Source organism: Lemur catta, chromosome 7, assembly GCF_020740605.2.
Source record: "Lemur catta isolate mLemCat1 chromosome 7, mLemCat1.pri, whole genome shotgun sequence".
Classification (NCBI taxonomy): Eukaryota; Metazoa; Chordata; class Mammalia; order Primates; family Lemuridae; genus Lemur; species Lemur catta.
The window spans coordinates 36,535,671-36,541,452 of record NC_059134.1 but is presented as its reverse complement, the minus strand read 5'-3'; the positions used below and the strand labels follow the sequence as shown (position 1 = coordinate 36,541,452).

General features: G+C 42.4%; 1 non-coding gene across 1 annotated transcript; it reads right to left on the bottom strand.

Annotated features, from left to right (window-relative positions):
* Positions 1–2,336: 2,336 nt before the first annotated feature.
* LOC123643046 lies at positions 2,337–2,443 on the bottom strand. The gene has a single exon (XR_006736622.1). It is a non-coding gene; the product is annotated as a U6 spliceosomal RNA (small nuclear RNA).
* Between the last annotated feature and the right edge of the window lie 3,339 nt (positions 2,444–5,782).

Genomic DNA, 5,782 nt, shown 5'->3' with positions numbered 1-5,782 from the left:
TTTTTTTTAATATGTTGATCTCCTTAGTGAATTTTTTATTCATTTCCTGAATTGCTTTTCTAGTTTCTTTGAGTTGCTTTTCCATTTTCTCTTGGATTTCATTGAGCTTACAATCCATATTTGGAATTCTTTATCTGTCATTTCAATATTTTCATTTTGATTGGTATCAACTGCTAGAGAATTGGTGTTCCCTTTTGGGGGTGTCCTTTCATTCTGATTTTTTATACTTTTTTGGAGTTCTTTTGCTGACTCCTCATCTGGGGCAGCTGTCACTTCTTACTTTTGGATTTTCTTTTGTTTAGATGGGGTTTCCCCCCTCCCTTCTAAAGGTGTGTCTGTAGTACATGTTGGGTAAGGAACTTTGGCTTTGCTTTTAGATGTTTGGACGGCAATCTAGATTCTAGATGGATGCCTGGGTTATAGATATTTTAATGTGGTGGTTTTCTCGGCTGTAGCTGTGGTGACCTATGTGTGTGGGCAGATTCCCTGTCTCTCTTTGATGAGGGAGGATGGATGTCTTTGAAATCCTTTCTGTTTCCCCAGCCCTGTGGTCGTCTTAACCATGTGAATTGTACTGGCATGCCCAGGTTAATCCCTGAGACCATAGGTGGTGCTCGTGGGTAAGAATCAACCACACCCTATATGATTGAATCAGTAAATGCTATAAATGGTGTGCAAATTGACCCTGTCAGTAGGTGGCACGTGCCAGAGGAACAAGCTGCATTATTATTTTAGGACCCTGTGATCAGCTCTAGCCCCTCAGGAGAAGCACTCAAATGACCCAGGTAGTGGGTGGGACCCTGGAATTTCCAGGCGAGTCCTTATTGTCCACCACAGCAGAGGCAGGTCGGGGAGTAAGGCTGGGCAGGGTTGGGTTGGGTCAGCTTGCCCTCGGGTTCCACAAAAGCTGGTAAGGTAGCTGTTTCAGCAGAGGTCAAAGGTCTTGCAGTAGGGGTCAAAGGTCTGCTCCCAGCTTCTGGGCAAAGCTTCCATGGAGTGGGTGGAGTGGCCCCACCCAGACAGAAAGTCTGCATGTAGAGGCTGGGCTGTCTGAGATTCACAATATGGCTATCAGGAGTGGGCTTCATTCTTCTCCCCCTTCACCTGCCCTTGGTCTCCCTCCAGCATCTGGCAGCAGTCAGGAGTTCAAACTACCTGAGCTCCCCCACTATGGTGCTGCAGGCTGGGAGATTTCCTGCCCACCATCCAGCCCTGGGCTGAGAGCACAGCCTTCCTATGGGGGGAGGGGTGCTCCACCTCTGCACTGTGTCTGGGACCCACACCATGTTCCCTTTTCAGTTCCGTCCATGCAGGCTCTCTTGCCTACCAAGATTAGTTAACAATTCTCCCCTCCATGCCCCTGAGCAACACGAATGAGTCCTGGGGGGCCAGGATCTGGCCTGGGGGCCCATCTTTGGGTCCCTGAAGATCAATCCCTGACCATGCCAAGGAGAAATGTGCTGGTCCTGAGTTGCCTATGGGGTTCTTAAGCAGGTTTAATGTTCTTCTGCTTCTGGGTGTGCCCTGATCTGATGGAGCAGCCAGGCAAGCAGCACCAGGCAGGGCTGGTGAGCAGGGAGTCATAGTCTTTAGCACCCCTTAGTCCTCCGTGGGTCTTTAAGAGAAAAGGTTTGAGCCCCTCTCTGTGCGGAAGCCCTGGTGTGGTATATGCACCAACAGGGGGGAAGCAGCAGCTCCTGAGAGCCCCAGGTCAATCATCTCTCTCAGCAGCGACAGGCTGGAGAGGGGAAGGAGAGGAAAAGCATCCAGATGGAGGAAAGTTAGCATTCTGGTCATCTCTCTCCCTGTCTCTGCAAGGCAGGCTACCTGCAATGTCCAGCCTCTGGGGTCACGCATATCCCCCGGGACCCAACATCCCCCTGTGGCTCCCACAGTCTGGGCCAGAGTTGGGAAATGTTTGTGTGGGAATGAGCAAGACAAAAACTGGAGTGTTGAAGCTCCATGGAGAGGACAAAGGCACACAGTGGGTGGAGAAGCAATATGGCACCTGCAGTCTCAGCTGGGGTCTTCAGTGATTAGATGTGCCCCAAGGGGGCTCGCAGGCTGGTGCTTTGTCCTCAAAAAGCTCTCAGCTTTTGGGCTTGTGAGGGTAAAAAGTCTCTCCAGGAGCTCAGGAGCCTGCTGATTGCCAGAGATGTGAGAGAGGGAGAAAGAAACCACTCCACATACCCTTTTTGCTGGACTCCAAGCCTCACAGGGGTTGTCCTCTGCCAATATCTTGCTCCTTTTTGATCTGCTCTGCAACTGCTTTCTCCAGAATCTCTTGTAGGTTCTGGCACTTTTCCCTTGGAATTACACCCTATCTACGATTGTTTAAAAATATGGAACAGTTCGTGAATTTGTGTGTCCTCCTTGTGCAGAGGCCATGCTAATCTTCTCTGTATTGTTCCAATTTTAGTGTGTGTGCTGCCAAAGCTAGCACTGAGTCCCATCTTTAAATTGAAAGGATTTGACTACATGGTGTCTAAGGTCCCTTCTGGCTATAAAGATCTTTGATTTTGTTTTTTGAAAAGGCCTAGGTACCATGAACTATTCTCACATATAAAAATAAGAGAATTTAAAAAGAAAAAAATAGGATAAGTTGAAAGTGTAAAGAATTCAAATTTAGTAAAATTTTTAGGAAATGTAGATTAAAATCATCTGCAGGGTCAACATGACATTTTCAATATGCTGAATTATTTGCTGCATCTATGTGAGGGTGAACATCCACCATATTTTTCACTCATAACTCTGAGGGCTAGTGACACAGTTCATTTCCTCATTTCAAAAAGATTGATTTCAGCTTCGAGAAAAGGTGTGCGTGAGCTGGAAAAAATGAATGTTTATGGGAACCAGGAGCATCAGTTCTCATTCTATTAAAGCATCAGCTTATGTTCCACTTAGACCTTGCTTACTAAATTCAGGGTTGCTCAGTCTTTCATCTAAAAGACCATGTGTTCATGAAAAGGAGCAAGCTGTTTCTTTTAATCCAGGAGCCAAATGTAAAGATTCCTCAAGTGTCAGTTTGAATTTTAGTGTGCATGATCTTAAATCTCATGGCTTGTATCCACTTAGAGTATGCTTCCCAGAGCTGCTAGCACACTCAAAGTCTGCAGTCATATAATAACCAAATAACCAGAAAAATGGCCCCCCACAAAGGGTGGCTCTTTGGCTCAGGGATTGTTCTAGGGCCCACTGACCTCTCCAAACCCACTTTCTGTTAGGCTTCTCTGCTTCATTTGTCTGAATGCCTCTTTGATCCAGGCATCTTTCCAATGAAATGGAAATCTGATCAAGCCCTTTCCTGAGATGAAGCTTCTGTTAACAGCTGCTTTGGCACCTTGAACTGCAAGCAAGAACCATCACCTGCTCAACTCATGTGCCATATAAACCTTCAAGAAAGAAGAAGACAGCAGATGCAAAGCAGATTATGATAAGAAAAGGAAATGTCTGCCAAGATATGTGAAACAAAATATAATGATCATCTTACATTTATGAGTCATTTTCCCAGACACAATCTTTTTTTGATTTTCAGAATTAGGCAAGTGCTCTTAGCCTAGTTTTAAAATGAGAAAGCTGATACTCATAGAGGTAGTGTATGGTCTCATTATTTTGGGGAAGCTGTATAATTCCTGTGGCTGCAGACCCAGGTCTCAGGCATAGCTTTGAGCAAGCACAACCAATGGGATTCAAGATATTCTACCCTAAAATGTATGCCAAAACTTTATGCAATATGGTTCCTGGATTAAATGTCAATTTTATTCATTTAAGAAATGTTTCGTGGCCACCTACTTTCCCCATTCTCAAGGAGCATATATACCAAGTCTACCTTGTCTGCTATGTTATGCTTGGAATTTAATGAAAGCTCAGTGGTGAATAATAATTGCCCCTCTACTCACCCAAAAGTTGACTTTGTACAAATTGGCATTAACAGCCTTCATTGAGACACTTCGATGGTATCTACTGTAATACTGTCATAATAACTCTCCAAACATGATGACTACAATGTAAAGGGTACCCCCTGGAGTTGTGCCAGGTACAACCTGCAGACCCATAAGAGGACAGCCTTGGCTCTGGGAAGGTTTTACAACTCAGAGGAGGGAATCTTGCAGGGAGGTTAACTTTTGCATAGATGGAAAGAAAGAAAGTTTGGAGGAATAAGCACAATCTAGGTGAGGCTGGTGCACAAGCATACGTAAATGGAGCGACCAATAATATCAATAGTGTAATTATAATAATATTTGTTGAGCACTTCCTGTGTGCCAAGGCCAAAACTTTATGTGTTTTAATTTATTTGATCTTCAAGGCAGCCCAATGAGAAAAGCATCAATTATTGTCTTTAATTTATGAATGAGGGAACTAAGGCACACAAAGAGCTTAAATAAGTAGGATTACATAGAAAGTATCACTGATTTCAGCTGCCTTGTAATATGTACACACAATTACTAATTAAGAATTACTTAGCCAGGTCTACTTGGTCTATCTATTTGCAGGAAATAGGTAATGGGGATAACAGAACTCATTTGTATTTTTTTCAAATTACACTTTTATCCACATTCATCATGTGAGGAAATTATCTGAGCTAAAAATATCTATTTCAATAGGCTGATATGAGCAGACTACAGATTAATTTTCTATAATGGTAATTTTAGGTGGCATTCCAAAACAATCACTTCTCACCAAAAATTATTTCTATTTCTTTTACACATCATATGAATTCATCCAAAAACTACGAAAGAGATGAATTTTTTAGAATCTCAATATTGAGTGTTATAAGTCATAGATTGCCAATTCTAAATTTTTTGTAATAGTCCTACACCAAAAATTAGATAATTCCACTAACATAGACTATATAATACAGAGTTAAGCCATTTTATTTAATAGACTAAGAGAGATTTTGATACATTTTTAAGACTTTTAAAAATTTTTTGTTAAAGTAAGTTGGTTGTTCTTTTTTAAAACTTAGAAGATGAGGCAATGCAATTTTTGAAGGTTTTCTGTGCTGAACAGGGGAGTGGTCCCTTGAAGTCATTGTCATGCTACTAGTTATAAGATTGTACTGTTGATTCCTACAGGTGTCGTATGTACCTTGTTAAAAGGATTTATTTTTCTTCAAATGTCACTTTTTTATTATCAGTTTTATTGCTTTGTTGTCAGAAAAATGTGTTCTGTATATGTCTTAGTCAGTTTGGTCTGCTATAACAAAACTACAGCAGACTGGGTGGCTTAAACAACAGAAATTTATTTCTCACTATTTCGGAGGCTGGAAAGTCAAAGATCAAAGTGCCAGCAGAATTGGTGTCTGGTGAAGGCCCGCTTCCTGGTCCACAGACAGCCATCTTCTGATTGTATCCTCACATGGCAGGGAGGGAGAGAGAACTCTATTCTTTTTCTGTTCTTATAAGGACACTGATTAACTCCCAAAGGCTCATTTCATTAATACCATTCCCTTGGGGGTTAGGACGTTAGCATATGCATCGGTAGAGGGGACAAAAACAGACAGACCATAACAAACTGTTACCACTATTTCTTTCTTAATATCTTGTGAATGTTCAATCAAAATATATTAAAGGGAAGGGGGCAAGATGGCTGACTAGAGACATTGGTCATCATGTTGTCCCAAAAAGAAGAAAAAGTTTCATGTGAAAAAGCATAACCCAGGTGAAATACTGAGGGAAACGTGCCAAAACTTACCCTTCTGGAGATCCCATAGGAAGAAGTTGCAGAGCAGAACAGGAAGGAGCAAGAGACGGACCCCTGACGGATTGAGTCCAGTGGAAAG